General features: G+C 43.1%; 1 non-coding gene across 1 annotated transcript; it reads left to right on the top strand.

Moving 5' to 3' along the window:
• The first annotated feature begins 2,111 nt into the window (after positions 1-2,111).
• LOC145393916 (5S ribosomal RNA) lies at positions 2,112-2,230 on the top strand. Its single transcript, XR_013896268.1, has one exon. It is a non-coding gene; the product is annotated as a 5S ribosomal RNA (ribosomal RNA).
• Positions 2,231-21,503: the final 19,273 nt, after the last annotated feature.

Genomic DNA, 21,503 nt, shown 5'->3' on the forward strand with positions numbered 1-21,503 from the left:
CTCTCCACAGTTTCACTCTGCTGGTAAAAAATGGGTATATGACACGTTAAACCACCAATATCGCAACAGTATTACTAATAAAGTATTAATTCCACCAAATGCCTCATAGGAATAGTCACTCCACAGAATGGTCCTCACTTATCAGACTCCAGTGATTCTCTCAGCAATATAAAACCGGCTGGCATTCGCAGGAACAAGGTTTAACCTTGAGTTGGACTAGAACACCAGAGATGCCCGACAGGTCACAGGACTGTAGACCCGGAAGCATTCCAGCAATGGGGGGAGGGCAAAAGCACAGCTGTGTGAAAGATACGACTCTGAGATGGTTGACAACTGATAGGGGGAAACGGTTTAGGAAGATCAAGACAGAAAAAGAAGAAAAAAAAAAAAGTGAAAGGGATAAATGAACGGAGAGCAACGAGAGAAGACTATCTATCTATTGCCAGACGCCTCAATCCCGTTTGGGGTGGCCACAAACAAATCGCCTCCAAGTCGCCCTGTCCCCTGCCATTTCACTGCCCTGCTCCCAACTCACACCCCCCTCTCTCATATACCTCTCCACCCCATCCCTCCATCTCATCCTCGGCCTCCCCCTCCCTCTTCCCCCCTCCACCTCACTCACATAGACTCTCTTCGTCAGTCTTTCACCCTCCATCCTCTCCACATGGCCAAACCACCTCAGTGTGTTCCTCATAACGCTTCCTATCACATCCACATCAACACCACAACACTCCTTTATATCCTCATTCGTCAGCCTGTCTCTCCATGTGACTCCACATGCTCCTCTTAAATAATTCATTTCCACTGCTCTCACTCTTGACTTGTGTCCTTCCAACAATGTCCAAGCTTCACTTCCATACGTTAGAGTTGGTATCACAATACTGTCATGTAGTAACTTTTTCACTTCCATGCTCACTTCCCTGACAGTAAACTCCCTCCAAGACTCAAGAGACACAGTAATTGGAAGGAGGGTCTCCATCATAAAAGGTTTTCCATCATATGGTCACAGAATTTAGCATTTTACCTGAATTCACTTAATGCTACTCAAAAAACTTAAACAGTATTTCATTAAATCAGCAACAAATGAAAGAGTAACTAAACAAACTTTGCTAAGGTTCAGGGTCTACATTTGGTGCTTTGCTTAGGGCTAAGTTTACTTAATTTGGAACTGTATATCTCACTTCACTTGTGTGTGTGTTGTCAGTACCTGACCAATTCTCTCATTTAATTCACAACCAATTTTTCCAGTGGTCTTTCCTAGTGACTCTATTCTTAGTCCCCACTATAATCCTTGCCCAGTTCAATCATTCTTTACATCTCCTATCTCTACTAATTCTTCCTCAATCCTCTCATACTTCAGATCGCCTAATTTTACACCTCTCTCTCTAACAACTCTTCCCGAGTCCTTTCATCCTCTAGGACAATCGTATCCATATTTCTCTGCCTTCTCATCTATCCTTCACCACTTTTCTCTCTTTTGAACATACAGATATGTCTTTCCTAACCTTTCCTCTTTTCTTCCTAAACTCATCCTATCATCCATACCTTTTCTCTCTCTGTCTCCCCCTGACGAGTACTTCGTCTCTCCTTCCCATACTAATCCACTCAGTCATCCATACCTTCCCTCTCTCTCCCCAAACCTATTTACTCTGGCTCTCTTTATTCACCTGTCTGTCAACTGACAACCTACTGAGGGAACCCTACTTCACGGTAAAGCTGAGTCCTCTTGTCCTCTACAATAATCCTCTCCATATTTCTCTGCCTTCTCACCCATCATTCATCACTTTTCTCTTTCGAACATACAGCTATGCCTTTCCTAACCCTTCCTCTCTTTTCCCTACACTGATCCCCTCCATCATCCAAACCTTCACTCTCTCCCCCTGACGAATACTTCGTCTCTCCTTCCTACCCTAATCCACTCAGTCATCCATATTTTCCCTCTCTCTCAACTCCTATTTACTCTGGCTCCATTTATTCACCAATCCTTCAACACGCAACCTACTGAAGGAACTGTACTTCAGGGTAATGCTGAATTACAGGGACCTATTCTAGGATAAACCCAGAGTAGGGGGGGAAGAAAATCTATCCTACTTTGGGATAAACCAAAAGTAGCCAACGGCGATACCACGTTGAGTACACCGCTTCCCGTCCGATCAGCGAAGTTAAGCAACGTTGGGTCTGGTTAGTACTTGGATGGGTGACCGCCTGGGAACACCAGATGTTGTTGGCATCCCTTCGTGTCAAGTGGGGTTGGTGGAGGATTAGTGCCCCTCCCTGTAAAACAATTAACTCTAAGCCCTTGGCCACCCCGTCTGGGATGCATGGCGTCTGGCAATGAATGAATGAATGATGAGGTACGGAGAACAACTGCTAGATCAGTTCCATGTGGATCACAGCAGGAAAGGGGAGCGAGCAACCCAGAGGGTTTCCACCTTGCAGGTTCCACGGGGTTGGAGTTGAACTTTTCTCATCAGTTACTCAGATCAACTCCTTCCACACAAGTGGACAATCGAGAACCCACTCACAACCTGCTAATCCCCAAAACAAGAACTTTCACTCAACAGCAGCACCACCTGAGCCATACCTGCCCCCTTTCACCTTGATTTTGCACCCTGCTGACAGGCAATACTCTCAAAGCCTTGTGCCCCACTCTCTCTCTCTCTCCTTTTACTAAATCTTTCCTCTACCTCTTTTCATTCTCTGAAATCAACGTCATCAGCATACAAAACCTCCTATGGGAGTCCACTTGTTGTATGTGAGAGAGCTTCAAACACCATGACACACAAGAAACTCAAGACTGACCCCCAATGGATGCCAATATTCATGGAAAACTCATCATTCAAATTTCCATTCAATTTCACCCGGGTGTGAGCACCCTCATACACAGCCATAACCATTTGAGTCACCCACTCCTCAATTCCAAGCTTTCTCACTCTCCACCTCACCACCTCCCTAGGTCAAAGGCCTTTTCCAAATAAAAAAAAAAAGAAAAAAGCACAGCTCTCTTTTCTTTCCTATACATTTTACTAGAAGCTGCTGAAAAAACAATATGTCAGCAGTTGTCCCTCTGCCTGGTATAAACCCAAACTCCAGCACATCAATATTTACTCTTTCTCTTAAGTTACCTTCTAAGACTCTCCATTACCTTCAGTATCTGGTCCAAAAGTTTTATGCTTTCATAATTTCCACTTTTCAGATCATCACCCTTCCCTTTACAAACATTTACAATCACATCCTTCAGCCAGTCATGTGGGACAAACTCACTCATATTCTAATTTATCGTCAGTAACTACACCCACTCCTATATCTCCTGAGCCCTTCAACATTTCAGCAGTCAACCCTCTGTCTTCTCCAACTGCTCCCACCTACTGCCCAGCACACAGCATCAACTTCAATTCAAGGCCATGGGCCAAATGCTGGATCTGCTATGTCCATACCTTCTCTGTTCCATTCAAACTCCTCATTCAGCAACTGGTTATAAAGATTTCTCTATGCAATTTTAATATCCTCACTGCCACCACCATCTTTCCTTCATCATTCTTCCCACATTGCTCATCTATGAAGCCCCTGTTTTTCCTCTTCATATTATATTCCACCTTAAATACCATGTTCTTCCTTTCAGCACAACAAATTTAGGTTACCCAGTAAAAGTCCCCGAGACTCAGATTTTGACCAGTATACCTCCCTTCTAGCCCAATGCTTGGTAACCAAGTATTCCTCTCTGTTACAACCTCTTTTTCATTCCCATAAAAGTCTTCTTTTTTCCTTAACCCGTGGATTGTGAGCCACAGCTCAGGCTGTGCTGGCTGTGCATCACCGCTAACTACTCCACCCCTACACAAACTTACGCATGGCATTACGCAAAGACAGAGGGAGAGAGGGAGAGATTTTTTCCCTTTTCACCAGATGATGCCCTGGATGTTTATCTTCAAGTTTACGATACACAAACATTTTTTTTTTTCTTTTTATACTACTCCCCTACGTAACCTTACGCATGGCCCTACACAAAGACGAAGTGAGAGAATATTTCTTTCTCACCAGATGATGCCCTGGATGTTTATCTTCAAGTCTATAATAATAACAATAATAATAAAAAAAAAAAAAAATCTTCATTTTTTGCACACCATGGGGTGGGATAAAAAAGTGTAATTGCACAATCCACGGATTAACTATGGCTTCTACTCCCTCATCCCACCATCATGTTACCTTGTCTTGGAGGCCCCATTATCCGTCCACATATTGAATCTGTAACTCTCAAGAGATTGTTCTTGAGAGCTCTGTACTGTTAATTAACACTTATGTCAATAGTTCTCTGATCAATCACCACTCTTGTTTTTCTTGCTATAGAGGGCATTCCATACTGTTTGGTTTTTCAACTTTCATCTTTTCCTCCTGGGTTAATACTCATAAGTCCTCCTCTTCACCACCCACTGCTTATGTACCACGTCACATATCAGCAACCTGTGTTTCTGCTCCCTAATACTTAACATCCTTCACCAACCTCCTATCAGCCCTCCTCACCAATTAGCAAGAGAACATCATCATCCAATCCTACGTTGCCCCATGAGGAGCGTAGGAGCCCGGGGTTAGGAAAGTTGGTCCTGACATTTAAGGTGAGAGTAACCAGCCTCACTCATCCCTGAGTGGCAATAAGTGAGCAATAAACCCCAACCACCCCTTGGATATAAACTTTCACCAGCTCAATCCCACTGGAGCTCCATAATTACCCACTAAACCACCAGGTGCCAAAATTTGGTTATATGGTTACCACCCAGCATAGTAAATGGTTTCCTGGTGTACAGGAAATCATTTGGCTTGTCACTCAGTGTAGAGTCACCCACAGGCAAAGGGAAGAGGAAAGAATGAAGGAAAGAAAGACAAAAGAAGGAGTGTAAAGTAACTTGTAGGCAGAAGGACGAGGAAAGAATGAAGGAAAGAAAGACAGAAGAGGATGGAAGGAAAGAAGGATGGAGGAGAGGAAAGGGCAAACACCCGAGAGCAGCACTACATTGAGTGAGTGGATGAAAATACCACAATTAACCCTTCCAGTCTGAAATGACTCACCTTTGCTGAATAAAGTCATCAGAAGGTAGCAAGAACAAAATGCCATAAATACATCATGGGACTGATGCAGTCAAGCATATACTGTACACACTGTAATGGCAAAACCGAAGCTATTTACCTTTTATTATTTATGTATCTGGTGACAGTAATCTTGGTCGACTCCCACCAGGCGATTCCGTTGACTGCCAAGCCAGGATCACTCCAGCCACAACACACCTAGGAGGGGAAAACACACACACACACACACACACACACACTGCTCTTTCTCTCTCTACTCCATCATCCCTCTGCCTCTCACTCTACACTCATTCTGCATTCTCTCCACTCCAACTCATCCCTCCACCTCTCCTTTCCTCCACACTCACCATCTCACATTTCACTCACCAACACCTTGCCTTCTCTCTACTCCAACCACTGTTCCTCTACTACTTCCACTCTTACAACCATCTCACACTCTCTTCACTCACAAACACCTCACACTCTCTCCAGCCACAAATACATACATTCCCTCCACTCCAATGTTCCTCCACCTCTACTATCCTCATTCTCACAACCATCTCACATTCTCTCCACTCAAATGCCTCACACTACATACACCAACACCTCTCTTCTCCACTTTAATTATTTCTGTGGGGAAAACGGCATTAACTCCGCCCCCCACGTCCACTCACACATCAACCTAGCTACCCTATACTGGCTTGTCATGGGCACCCACATCCCTTCCCATCCCCGCACAGCTCCAGCTAGCCTTGTGCGTCTAACTGGCCCATACCCCTGGAAGAACTGATTTTGTGGCACTCAGCACTTGCCACACCACTGCACTATAGGCTAGCCATGTGCACACCCATACACTATTATACCTACTTGTGTACAGGCACACCTAACTAGCACACACCTCTGCAAGAACTATCTCTACTGTGCCCTAGTGCCCTGAATGCACAGTTTCTACTAGCTCTATAGAAATCTAACTAAATCTCTGTACTAGTTAAATGCTTGCCATGAAGCACCCACACACCACCAGCAATACTTAACTAAGGGCCCCAACTCACCCACCCCCATGCACAATCTGACAGGAGCCACATGGAAGAAAGCCTCAATTTTTTTCAATGATCTGCCATATTTCCAAGCATGATCAGTGATTACTGTACGTGTACCGAGCAATGGAAGTCTGCTTCCAATTGCTTTAAAAATGTGCACCAATCCCCCTCTCCCATTATTACCAACACAGAGGTCCATTGCTATGCTCCAGGACCATTAAGCAAACTGTCTCTGGTTATCCACCACCGCTCCACTACATAGCAAGCACAGTAAACACAAAAGCCCTAGCCCAATGACAAGCCGTATATTCCCTAGTCTGGCCCTAATCAGTTCCAGAAGGGAACCATATAGCTAAACCAATCTGCAGAACAGACTGGTTAAACTCTTCACTCCATACGGGAACGCACTAACCTAACTGTTTCGTATGGTGACACATTAATACATTAATTCGTTTCATACGAAACACTACCTAACTAGCCTTAATTCTAAGTACTCAAATTTACCCCCTCCTTTGTGGATCCATGCCTCACCCGCAACCATCAGTCAACAGCTCTGGGCCATGATTCCATCCTGTGTGAGATAGGCTAAAAAAAAATGTATTATTCATGTTCATGGAAGAGTTTTAAGAGCCTAACACCCTAACACCCTAGCCATATACAAAAAAAACTCAACACTCACCACCGGCGAGCTTGACTTGCTTGGTTGAGATGGGTTGCTCCCGCGGAGTGATTGTTTTAAGTCCTACCCTGAAAATAAAGGTCTACATTAGAATACAAATCTTTACAAGCCAAAAATCCAAAAATAAACCATAAAGTTATAACAATAAAAAAAAATTAAAAACTATCAATAGCTATACATAGAATCTTGGATAAACAGTCTACCTCTACCACAGACCTATCCTACAAGCCATCTCAAACCACCCGTAAATGATGGAGACGGATGCCTTCACATGGTGGAACTAATATGACCATGTGTCTTGCTGCCTGGTTATAAACATGCCTCAGCTACTTCTGTATCCCTTGAGAGGAAGATGGTAGACTGCAGAACAACAACTTATGCTTGCAGTCCACTGGGTTCCATTTTCAAATGAGTCACAATCCCACCCTTAGGTGTGATAAAACTGTCAGGAAAATAATTTTCCCTTTGTTGACTCCTTATTACGGTGAAGCATCACTATATGGTCCACATTAACCTATGATAATTACCTTCCTTTTGCCATCTTACTATGGTAAAGCATCACTACATAACCAGCGTCAGCCTTGGAAATTTACCTTTTTCTTGTCATCTCCTTAGTCCTTACTATGGTAAAGCATCACTACACAGCCCATGAAAACCTTGGAATATAACAATCCATTTGTCACCTTACTGTGGTAAAACAAACACCTTAATACAGTACATGGTCCATGTCCATCTAAGAAAATAAACGTCCACTTGTCATCTTACTATGGTAGCGCATCACTATACAGCCTGTGCCAACTTAGCGCCACAGCGTTCCACATGCTACACCTGTGATGTCACTCATCAGTAGTCCCTTTATCAACTCAAGGCACTTCCCTGTTCATAAACCCCACAACATTTGCTACACTTGCGAAACTGCCAACTATCGTCAGTTTGTTTTAACCTCAAGGAACCAGGCCACTCCTACTCCATGAAATCCTATAAGCCTTAGGTATGAGGCAGACATGAGTATCAAAAGTTAACAGTCAAAGCAACTCTCCAATCTGAATGCACCTGGCCATCACCTAAGATGAAAGGAGTAAGAGATCTACAGGTTAGAAATACCAAGCTATGGTAGTTGTTGTCTAACAGCCCACAGCACTTCCAACTGTACACACCAAACCATGGCACTTCCTCCCTACTGGACCACTTCACTCCCTTACCCTAATTCCTTTCTTGAACTTTAAACCTCAGTCTGTTTCTGTGCCTCAACAAAGTAAAAATTGTCCTTTCACTCTCTCATATATCATAATACGATCAATGCCTGTATTGTACTGTACCACACAATAATAAAACACGGCTGTGGCAATACTGCCCCCAGTGAAATGAGACGTAGTGGCATCATGCAAGGTATAATAAATGTCCGCCTCGGGAAGTTTTTTAATAATTTCAAATAGTTCCTTGGCTGGCTTCCCCCACATAATACAAAGCAAGGAAGCCCTAATGTTTAATTCTTCTCTCAAGGTGGTACTAAACAGAAAGGCATATTTGTCAATTTCATAAAGGCATCTTGTTATAGATGGCTTTTGTTATTCATCTCATCAACAGCTATTTCTGTCCACTTTTTAAACCATTCTGGACATTCTGATGCCTTGTTAAAATATGTCTAGATCATTGAACCTAAGAAACAAATGTTTTTGTCTTGCCACTAACTGATGGCCCTCCAGGGGTGGCATGATAACAAATAAATAAAATAAATAAACATATAATAATGTTTGGAGTGAGCATGTGAAGTTGTGGCCAGAGTGATGAGTATATATTAGTACAACACTTGGTAGCAACCTGTGCAGACATGTCAGAAAGCAAGGTTGGTGATCCCATGAAATAAATGATGGGTGTGGCTACGACACCAGAAACAGTGAAGGAGAAATGATACAGTGCAAATTCTCAAATGCAAAATGCATGGTGTCAAAGGCTTTAGGGAAAATGGAGTATTTTGGTAACTAGTCATAACAACCATCTCGACAAAATCTTACAATAAACTCTCCAGAGCAATGTGAGCTTTAAATAAAATGAAGTACATGCACTGTTTTAGTAAATTATCAGTTCTTACAAATGTGTACAAAAAAATTGTGTCTTCATATATGCATTAAAATGTATGAGAATGTGTGATATCAACACCCCTCTATAGCATGACAAAATATTTTGGAAAATAAAGGTTTTTTGAAATCAGGATCTGAGAGTTTGTACTATACTACAGTTTGGACTGTACTGTACTACAGTTTAGACTGCCTCAGACATCATAGTGTTTAACACTATGGTTAAGCAGGACAACAGGCTGACAACATTTGTGCCAGGAGAGGATATATGCCTGATTAGATAAGACAGGAGGCTGATTAATGTGAAAGTTATACCTAGCAAGGAATTTGTCACACTCAACGATGTTAAAGTTATATCTGGCAAAGGAATTTGGCACTGCACAAACTGTTAGCTTGTGACTTCAAGATGAAAAAATCCAGTGGAAGAGAATTTTTGCACAGAAGAGGTAGAAAAAAAAAAAAAAAGTATTCCATGCTGAGTTTCAGAAAATTATTACTGAAAGTTCTGCACAGTATGTGGTAATGCTACTGAATACCAGGGCTCTCTAAAGCAGTGTCTACTAAAGGCCACAAATTTCATCTGTGTTTGGACAAAGGGAACCCATAGATATATGGCAATCTGTTGATGGAATGACTCAGTGGATGCAGCAATTAGGGAGAAAGAAGTGGTGGTTCAATGAATGAAAGAATGGTGGACATTTAGAGAAAGAGGAAATAGATTAATAAAAGGATGAAAGGTGGATGTGGAGCTGTACCAGGCAACCACACACAGAACTTAAGACCCAGGAGTATCGGATGAAGACAAGTGCACATAATAAACTGACAAGATAATTGGTCCCAAAGGGAGAGATGACAGATTCAAAGTGGTAAAGCATTTGACAAGGAAAGACTCAAGTAATATGTAATTACAGATGATGCAGATATGATGTTGCAAGTGAAGTTTTGAAGATACCATGGAATGATCAAATCTCGTACAAACTTAGATCCAAAACGCTTGGGTCCACAAGCTTTATGGAAAGTAGAATACTTTGGAATGTAGAACCATAATGATAACTGATGAGGAGATCATGTACCAGTAAATAATAACCTGCAATACCATTAACATTAAATATGACATGGTATCTTGTGTTAGTAAACTATTAATTTCTTCCTATATACAGTATTACATATACTGTACTGTGTATATATATATATATATATATATATATATATACAGTATATATATATATATATATATATATATATCTCAATTGCGTGAACACAGGCAATATGTTGACAACCAGCTATCACAAGGAAAATATTTTAGAAAAAGGTTCTTTGAAACCGGAGTTTTGGATGTACTTTACTGTAAATACTGTACAAAGAGTGCTCATATAATGTGCAAATACTGTACCCAGAAGGTCCCGCCTTATGAGAATTCCGAACTATAGGGCCATATATTTACATGTTAAAGGGTTTCAAGGTACCCAAGCCAACCCCAAGTTAGCCTTTTGGGGCATTTTTTTTTTTTTTTCCCCCCCAGATTTTTTTTTTTTTTATGTGCTCGACTCTGGGCATAAGCTTCACAGCCTTCTCTCAAGGGCCAGCAGTCCCCCTATATTTCATACACCTCTGCATGTCACCACTTCGGCACTAACACCCACCGTCCATATTGAATACATGCTGGGGCTGTCCCATACAGGACTGGTGTATTGGTATTAGCGGGGGTATTTTTATGACATGTTGGTGGGTCTTCTGGTAGATCGGAAAAGTATCCTTTATATGGAATTCAAATCCTTAAACTGTTCCCCGCCCCAGTGGGGATTTGAACCTAGGTCCAGTAGGACCACAGGCCACCTCTCTACCGATTGAGCCACCGCCTCCCCCCTACCTAATAAAGACTTTCATTACATACAAACACTGGAGGATTCCCAAACTTGAATGGAAGAGGTTGTGGGCTTGCTGGGGGAGGTGGAGTGGGGTTCCATGGCCGAAAAAAAGAACAAAGATCACACAAAGCACATGTTTAGCCAGAGCACAAGGAGAGGGTAGGCTCACCTAGGGCAGGAATGCTCAGTGGACTGTGACAACACCCAGCGCAGACAAGTGACAGTCATATGTTATAGGCTGATGCAACCTGCGCTACGACTAACATTGGCTGTATTATGTCTGTCCCAATTGCATTATGACCCTACTTTGCCGAGTTATGCGTCTGAACCATAATTTGGGGCCGATGGCTGCGTTATGTCTATCGTCACCACGTAGTATGGTTCTCAAAAATAATGGGCACCTATTTCCGCCCACTTAATGTCTATCATTTTCGTGTTGTGACTAAATTTTGGCATCATATTTTGCATCCCATGGAATGTGAATTTCACGCTGTATGATCGCGTGTTATGTGAGCGCTGACTGTACATTATACAATGAATGAGGAATCTGACTAAGATAGGAGGAGTCCTACCAATACTGAACCGTAACAAAACCCACCACCTGAGATTAAAGAGGAGGCAGTCTGAAGATTAACTACTGGGATAAGAGGGAAAAATGGCTGGTACCACTTAAATGCTGACAAAGCTGTTAACACTTTCCCATTTCAACCCCCCCTCCAACGCACTACCCAATCCCATTCTTATCTGGCTGTCTGAGCCCTTTATGCAGATTCCCTAACTCTCTCTCTCTCTCTCTCTCTTCTTTTCTATATCATCATTTACATGATGGTGTCAAACACACCAAGGGGAATCCAAAGAACAGTTGTGTATTTAAAGCTTTGTCTCAGGGTATCCAGAGAATGGGAAGTGTTCAGTGTTCAAGTTGTTGGTAAAGTGGGTGTGAAAATGGTACCTGAGCTAATAAATGCAATGCAGGCCAAGGGAAGAACCAATACGAGAAGGATGAATGAATGTGATAGTGAATGTGAATATAGGTAAAGGTACTGCAATGGAGGGGTAATTACAAAGGGCCGAAGCTGTTAAATAATGAAGACTAATGGAATGATCACAAAGTCTACGAATCAATACCCTTATAGTACAGTACAAATAAAATGGAGTTTGGTTTTATGCCTTAAGATGCTAGTCTGATACAATATTCACTGTCCACCAGCTGCAAGAGAAATGCCACAGAAAAAACTGAAAACAATACAGTACCACATATACACTACGTGGATCTGATGGTGCTGAGTCCCATGGGTGTTAGTAAAATGAACTATGAGAAAGCTTTTTTGCTATATGGACTGTCAAGTTGGTGATGAAACTGTACTAAGGGTCAACAACAACTAAGAGAGTAAATGGAAAGCCAAGTAAGGAATTCTCAGTCAATGTAGGGGTGCAACAGGGATCCATGACAAGTCCACTGCTGTTTATCCAGGCACTTGAGGCAGTCAAGAGAGTCAAAAAGTATGCTATCCTGAGAGCTTTATGTTGGTTTAGTTATGACTGCTGAAGGTATGCAGCAAACCAGAAGTTTACGAGGTAGAAGTATGGGATAGAAGCAACGGGACAAAGTCAACAATGATAAAACAAGACTTATGGTTAGCGGATGCATAAGGGTAATAATGCTGCAGAACAGAGTGAGTGGTCTTGTGTTTTGTGTAAGAAGGGAGTTGAGAGAGATTCTTTTCTGTGCACAACTTAAAGATGGGATCACATGAGATGCAGTGGTGTTGGAGGTAGACTGCAAGATGGGAAATTGTCAATTTGCGGTATGCAGAGGTGTTTGGGTTGTTGAGAGTATGGAAAGTGTTATTTTGGGTAGGGCACTTAGAACAGGTGGAGGTGTGGAGGAAATTCTGTTACCAGGAGGCAGTGCTGACTGCAGAGAGAAACAGAGGCTATTTCCACTGCTAGAATAAGTGGATGGAAGAAATTTTGGGAATTGTTGTTGCCTTTCCTGACTAAAAGGCTCTCCTTTCATGCTGCAAGTAAAGCCCCAAGTTTCACGCCTAATTGGCTTCATGAAAAGTACCGCAAACTGTGAAACTGCTAAGTTGGGGCATTAATCCTATGGGAAACAGGCTAACTGGCTCTGGGTCCCATGCCAACTCCCTCTAAAACCCAATTATTCAATAAAAAATTTACTGATCACACCTGAAAAGAAACTAGTGTTAATACAAAGTAGCTACATAACAGGCAAGGAAGGGATGGGGGTGTAATTTCCAAGGCAGGAAGTGAGGCTATTGCACCCTGCTACCTCTGGCACCTCCACCCTCCTCTGTCGCTGTTGCCTCCACCTCTCCATGCAACACATCCATCATGTGCTGCACCTCTTCTGTGACAATGGATGCGAACAAGTGACGATCGCTTTCCGTGTGTGTGGTTGTTTACGCTTTCTCGTCGCTAACAGAGGGGTTTTCACGCAAACCCCAGTGTTCGGGAATATTTGCTGGTCATCACTAACCATGAAACCGTGAAAGAAGACATTGCTAAACATGGGCTTTACTGTACTCATTACAAAATGTGTGAGATGTGCTATGCTGTATGGCAGAGACACTTGGCCAGTAAGAGGATACATGCAGATTGAAATGCTATGAAAACACAAGGATCAGATTCATGAGTGAGACATCACTGAGCATCAAAAATGAGAACAGCTTACAGGTACGTCCTGCTATATGGTCACTCAATATACGAGAAACCGATGATATGACCTGGGTAAATTAGGGACTATTTTCATTATACGATCTCGAAAATCCAAAGATAAGACATTCAGTCCGGGGCGAGGTGGGAGGATTCTAACTGTCATCCCAGCAAATGCAGTCACCACCCTTTGCTCTCAACCTCGAATAGAAACAGCAGGACTGCTCAGCTGCAGCGTTGCCAGACATGAGATAATTATTGCAAAATGCGATATTTTGGCACACTCTGCAATATGCGATAGCATGCATGAGATAATGTGATAACTTTCATAATCTGAAAAATAAATCGGGGATTGCAAAATTAACGAGTCTCCTGTAAGACTAGTAAAACAGTAGGATTTAGTAACTCTTATGATAACCAGTATTATAATCTGGTAGGTACTTAACAGTTAAACAAATTCAATAACGTTACTTAATTACTCCATATATAAATATATTAATTCCACAGTAATTACCAATTTATGTGAAGAAATGCCTTTGTTTATGAGTGCGATAATTTTGATCAAAACGCAATAATTTTAACGTGCCGGGTACGAAAATATGGGTTTGGGAATCTGGCACAGCTGCTCAACTGGCGACCGCCAGCTTCCCACCACCAACACAACATTACCACCTACAGATGAGTGTTATGCATGTTTTATATGTTTAATTAATGTGCTGTCATGTTATTTGCATACTATTTGCTCTTTCAGGTTGCTTTCTCTGTAGTTCAGTAATATAGATATGTTTGTTGCATTTGGTATTGTATATTTTAGCTTGAAAACTTGCCTTTGACGGGGTCCTTGAACCCAACCAATATTTTACCATTAGTTGCGTGTTTCGTTTTACGAGAATTCATTATATGACTATGCCAAATGGAACCTAACTGCTTGTATCTTCGGGACCTCCCTGTACTGTGAGAGATGTAAAAGAGATATCAGAAGTGATGTGAACCTACAGGTCAAAATGGTTTGGATATACTAAGAAGAAGCTGAAGGATGACCCACAGGCATGAATGTGGGAAAACAACCAGAAACAGACCAATGAAGACATAAAATGAAATTGCGTGTGAAGACCTTCTGAGTAAGGGACTGAGTAAACAAATTTGCTGCAAGACAGTATTGCATTCCTCACTCTAAACTACAAAAGCGAAGCTCGGATCCTGTTGAAAGGACACAAATCAGGAGTGAAAGTGGTGGAAATGAGTTATATGGGAGAAGCATGTGGAGTTACATAGAGAGACACAAATAAGTAAAGGTACACTGTGGTATTGATGCTGATGTTACTGAAACTTAAGGGAAACTACTATGAGATGGTATGACCATGTGGATAGGATGAAGAATAAGAGACTGACTAGGAATGTATGAGTGAGGTGGAGGGGGATGAGGTAGAGGGATGGAGTGGAGAGATATGAGAGGGGAATGTGAGTTGGAGGGAGGGCAAACAAATAGCAGGGAACAGGTTGACAGAAGCGATTATTTATGGCCACCCCTTAGGGGATTAAGGTGTCTGCTATAGACAAGACAGACTCTAGTCTTTGTGTAAAGGGACTGATCAGGGTCATGGATCATGACTGTGACACAATGGGATCTGCCATCAAGTAGAAAGAACCAGATATGCAGGCATGGTCAATGATATAAACATTAGTATCAGCTTCACTGCATTCAAACATCTAGTTGTTTTACCTTAACCTGGTCCAGATTATTTTCCTTTTCCAGCTTATTGCACATAGCTCAGAGGCAAAATAAGGCAATATTGTGGCTCAACATCCTTTCATAGCACATGACTAGCATCATATTCTAGTGCTAATCTATTGCTGTACCTCATCACTGAAAGGCTGAGGCCAAATCTGTGAAAAAAGGGTATAAGCATACAAGACCCATTTACCAGGGTACACTTCCTTGTCCCCACTCCACTGCTCACCAAATTTCCATCTCATCCCATCTGACAGATCAAGGCATGAAGCATACCATGCATTCAACAACCTTGTTTTGACCATGGTTTGACTTCACATCTATATTGTAAAAAAAAAAAAAAAAAAAAAAAAAAAAAAGCCTAGAAAAATGCAACTGCTACCTATGAATGCCTGTTTTTCCACAGTTATTAACACATCCATGACTCAGGCCTGCCTATACAAACGTAATCAATTCAGTCTGACACCTCATCTTTTATTCCTATCTATCTATCTATCTACAGCCCGACGCCCTAATCCTGCAAAGAGTGGCTGCAGACAAAACGCCTCCAAGTCGCTCTGTCACCCACCATTTGACTACCCTCCCCCCAACTCACCCCCCCCTCGCTCATATACCTCTCAACTCCATCCCTCCACCTCATCCTCGGTCTACCCCTCCCTCTCCCTCCCTCCACCTCACCTACATACACCCTCTTAGTCAGTCTTTCATTCTCCATTCTCTTCACATGTCCAAACCACCTCAGTGTATTCCTCCTAATCTTCTCAACCACATCCACCCCACAACGTTCCTTCACTTCTTCATTTGTCAACCTCCCTCCACGTCACTCCACATGCTCCTCTCAAGTAACTCATTTCCACTGCTCTCACTCTTGACTTGTTCCCCTCTTGCAAGGTCCATGCCTCTCTTCCATACGTCAGGGTAGGGATCACAATACTATCATGCAGTGACTTCTTAACTTCCATACTCACCTCCCTATTTCTCATTACTGCTTTCAGTGTACCAACAACCTCCTTCCCTGCTGTACCCTTTCACGCACTTCATCCCCCAAAGTTCCATCCTTACTCATCACACTACCCAAGTACTTGAATGCACTCACATTCTCCATATCCTCACCATCCAACCTCACTGCACACTCTGTGATTTCATTCCTCTCAAACAACATAACTTTACTTTTGTTTACATTAACTTTCAGATTCCTCCTCCTACACACTGTCCCAAATTCATTCACCAAACCTTGCATCTCCCATTCATCTTCACTCAACAATACTGTATCATCAGCAAACAGCAAAACCGGAATCTTCCAAATCTCACCCTCATTCATTAGAGCCACCCCCACATCCACTGCCCTACCTTGCACCTCCTTTACAACCCCATCCATGTATATATTAAACAGCCATGGAGACATCACACAACCCTGTTTCAGTCCCACATTGAGATCAAAGAACTCACTCAGCTCACCATTCACTCACACCGTAGCCCTAGCTCCCTCTTCCATACTCTTCACAGCACTCAACAACTTCCCCTCTATCTATCTATCTATCTATAGCCCGACGCCCTAATCCCGCAAAGGGTGGCCGCAGACAAAACGCCTCCAAGTCACTCTGTCACCCACCATTTGACTCCCCTCCCCCCAACTCACCCCCCCCTCCCTCATATACCTCTCAACTCCATCCCTCCACCTCATCCTCGGTCTACCCCTCCCTCTCCCTCCCTCCACCTCACCTACATACACCCTCTTAGTCAGTCTTTCATTCTCCATCCTCTCCACATGTCCAAACCACCTCAGTGTATTTCTCCTAATCTTTTCAACCACATCCACATCTACCCCACAACGTTCCTTCACTTCTTCATTCGTCAACCTGTCCCTCCATGTCACTCCACATGCTCCTCTCAAGTAACTCATTTCCACTGCTCTCACTCTTGACTTGTTCCCCTCTTGCAAGGTCCACGCCTCGCTTCCATACGTCAGGGTAGGGATCACAATACCATCATGCAGTGACTTCTTAACTTCCATACTCACCTCCCTATTTCTCATCACTGCTTTCAGTGTGCCAACAGCCTTCCTTCCCTGCTGTACCCTTTCACGTACTTCATCCCCCAAAGTTCCATCCTTACTCATCACACTACCCAAGTACTTGAATGCACTCACATTCTCCATATCCTCACCATCCAACCTCACTGCACACTCTGTGACTTCATTCCTCTCAAACACCATAACTTTACTTTTGTTTACATTAACTTTCAGCTTCCTCCTCCTACACACTGTCCCAAATTCATTCACCAAACCTTGCAACTCCCATTCATCTTCACTCAACAATACTGTATCATCAGCAAACAGCAACACCGGAAGCTTCCAAATCTCACCCTCATTCATTAGGGCCACTTCCCCTCCACTCCATATATTCTTAATACCTTCCACATACCTTGCCTATCTATTCTGTCATAAGCTTTCTCCAAGTCCATGAAGGCACCATAAACTTTCCTTCCCTTCTCTAGATACTTCTCCACTAAACATCTTAGAACAAATATCTGATCTACACACCCTTTTCCCTTCCTAAATCCCCCTTTCTTCTCCAACTAGCTCCTCTGTCATATGCCTAACCCTATCAATGAGTATTCTACCATATATTTTACCAGTCACACTAAGAAGGCAAATACCCCTATGGTTACCACATACTTCTCTCTCGCCTTTTCCTTTGTATAAAGGAACAATTATACCTGATTTCCAGTCCTCTGGAACCCTTCCCTCTTCGCAAGCCAATCTACACAACTTCCATATCCACTCCACAACAATCTCACCTCCATACCTAAGCATTTCACCACACACTCCATCAATTCCTGGGGCCTTTCCCAACTTAATCTTCTTCATCACTTCCACTACTTCCGCCCTACTGATCTCTTCCTCCCTCCTCTCATCTCTTCTTCTCCCAGCCATTCCCCAACCACTTATACTCGCACTGCTCTCACTCTCTACATTCCTGCTGCTGTTAATTTAATTCTGTTTCCTGCTACTGTTAATTTAATTCTGTTTTGGAAAGCATTCTAGAAGTGAAAGTATTAATGAAGGCTACAGTGTCATCCCTCCAGTTTGAGTGAATCATATCATCTGAAGATAGCCTGACTGCATCAGACTGAAATGATTGTTCTTGATGCAACAGGCTCATTTGGATGAAACCCCAGTGGATTGCAGGCTGAAGCTGCCCTTCTCCAGTGATCCACCATCCTTTGTTCTGAGAACTGGGGAGCTGTGAGCTGTAAGTGGGCAGTAAAGCCACATATCTGTGCCATCACATGAAGGCATCCCTCTCCACTACCACATTAACTCAGTGTGTTAACTAACATAATTTTAAAAGTTCAAGTCACCTGACTATATCTGTGCTACCATATGAAGGCATCTCTCTCCAGCAGAGTCAAGGGATTAACTAAATGACATGTCACTAAAATCCCACCTTAACTGAAGAGAAGAACCCGCAAGGGGACGATACGCCTCTAGTCGAGTCCCCATGTGTTGCCCGTTGGTTGGCTGGATCTCACTATCACATCAATACAGTATAGTACAGTACCTGCAACAGAATGGATAAATTAGATGTCAAATCAAACTACAGTACATTCTTTTTAACTTTAAATGTAACACTACAATCTCTCCATATTGAATGCAGAACTGTAACAAAATTACCGGGAACTAAGCACAAAAACTGCCATCTCTCCATCTTGAATGCCGAGCTGTAACATGAGATTAACATTAGAACTACAGTACACTGCTGAGAGAAGTGTGAACGTAGAGGGTAGGGCTGCGAGAGGCAGATCAACAAACACTTGGAACAAGGTCATAGGGTGTGATCGCAGGAATAAGGGACTGAATAAGGAGGCTGCCAGAGACTGAGCAACATGGAGAGACATCTGCAAAAAAACAAAACAGCAAATGTGGATGGACATCCACAAAAAACAAAAATGCAAATACAGTAAACCCTAGCTTGAATGTACCGCACCAGATCAGATACCGGTATCTGATTTAATGAACACTTTGGCGTCCATGGACATACTGTTGTACATACTGGATACCATCTGGTCAATGGGAAAAAACATGCAGACCTTCTGGACAACACTGGCATACAGGATCAATCTGAATCACTTCCAGTGTCTGGAAGGACTCAGTACAGTTACCAATGTTGGCAGCATTTTTTTTCCACCACCTAGGCTAGTCATGAAGTGCTGTGACAAGCATGTGAAATTATGGGCCAAGTAAATACATGGAGGATGCATACAGTTTTCATTTTTAGTACTGGAATATGCTATTTCACTTCTTTATTTTCCATTATGTGCCTGAAATCCCACTTCAGGGGGAACCATCAGATTTACTGGAAGCTTTATCAGATCTGGGTTGCCTCCAACTGATCTGATATAGAAAGAGAGTATACTATAATTATGAAGGGATGTCTGCAAAAAACAAAACCACAAATATGGAGGGAAAATTAACAGAATCCGCAATCAGCAAACCCGAAAATATGGAGGGAGATCAACAAAAAGCTTAATTGCAAAAACTACAGGGCAGCTGTCATCAAATCAGCAAACAGAATAACACAAATATGGAAGGATGACAAAACAGGATCTGCAGAGGGTAAAATCACAAATCAGGAGGGAGCTGAAACACAATGTGCAAAATGGAAAAAAAAAAAAAAAAAAAGATAAAAGAATTGTAACAGAATCCATAATAGCAAGAAGAAAATAAGAAGGGATGACTAACCTACCCTGCAAACACTAAGAACAAAAATAAGGAGGGATGACTGTACTTGCAGGCACATTTTTTTTTTTTTTTCCTCACTGAGTCATTGTTAAAGCAAATATTGGGAATCATTTAAAAAAAAAAGGGGGAGGGGGAGGGCACCTAAAATTAAATCTTAAGGAAAACAAGGTAACAGATTACTGTATACAGAATATTGTACACTAAATTTCTTGGGAAAAATTCATGTCTTTACAAGACAAAAGTAGTTAACCTACAGCAAATACAGACTTAAAAACTGTCTCTTACATGGTGAACCCTCGCTGTTATCATACCAATTAGGGTAAGAGTAACATTACACCCAAAAGTTCAGTATAGCTGACATTCAGTAGGGTCAGCTATATCGAACCTCGATAAAGACAGAATGCCTCTGGCCATCCAACCATGCCCCCGAACGTCCGACTATGCCCCCAGACTATCTGACCATGCTCCCAACTATCTGACCAAGCTTCCAAGTGTCCCACCATCTTTCCAACTGTCCAACCAAACTGCTCCCAACTGCTTAGTCATGCTCCTTATTGCCTAGACATCTTCCAAGCTGCATAACCATGCCCTGACTGCCTAGCCATGCTCCTAATTGCTCAACTGTGCTCCTAACTGCCTGAACATGCTCTTAACAGCTCTACCACTTTCTTAATTACCTACTCATGTTCAAAACTACTCAACCATGCTCCTAGTTGCCTAACCATGTTCCTAACTGCTTAACCATGCTCCTAACCTGCCTAGCCATTCCCAACTATCTAACCATACATGTAACAGTTTAACCAAGCCCCAGACTGTCCAACAAAGTCTCCCTGGTTAGAGGGGGGATGGTTAGACAGTTGAGAGCATGGTAAGGCAGATGGAAGCATGACTGGGTAGATGGGAGATGACTGGGCAAATGGAAGCATGATTGGGCAGACGGGAGCATGGTAGGGCAGATGGGAGCATCATTAGGCAGATGGAAGCATAGTTGGGCAGTTGGGAGTGTGGGTGGGCAGTTGGGAGCATGACTGGGCAGTTGGGAGCATGACTGGGCAGTTGGGAGCACGGGTGGGCAGATGGATGCATGACTGGGCAGATGGAAGCATGACTGGGCATATGGAAGCATGAATGGGCAGATGGGAGCATGACTGGGGAGATGGGAGCATGACTGGGCTGTTGGGAGTGTGAGTGGGCAGTTGGGTGCATGGGTGGGCAAATGGATGCATGATTGGGCAGACGGAAGCATGACTGGGCAGATGGAAGCATGACTGGGCATTTGGGAGCGTGGATGGGCAGTTGGGAGCGTGGGTGGGCAGTTGGGAGCGTGGGTGGGCAGTTGGGAGCGTGAGTGGGCAGTTGGGAGCGTGAGTGGGCAGTTGGGAGCGTGAGTGGGCAGTTAGAAGCGTGGCTGGGCAGTTGGGAGCGTGGCTGGGCAGTTGGGAGCATGGCTGGGCAGTTGGGGGCGTAGATGGGCAGTTGGAAGCATGGATGGGCAGTTGGGAGCGTGGATGGGAAGTTGGGGGCGTGGATGGGCAGTTGGGAGCGTGGATGGGCAGTTGGAAGCATTGCTGGGCAGTTGGGAGGGTGGATGGGCAGTTGGGAGCATGGCTGGGCAGTTGGGA

The sequence above is a fragment of the Coenobita brevimanus genome, chromosome 25 (genome assembly GCF_032717465.1).
Source record: "Coenobita brevimanus isolate Jiangsu-jjx chromosome 25, ASM3271746v2, whole genome shotgun sequence".
Lineage (NCBI taxonomy): Eukaryota > Metazoa > Arthropoda > Malacostraca > Decapoda > Coenobitidae > Coenobita > Coenobita brevimanus.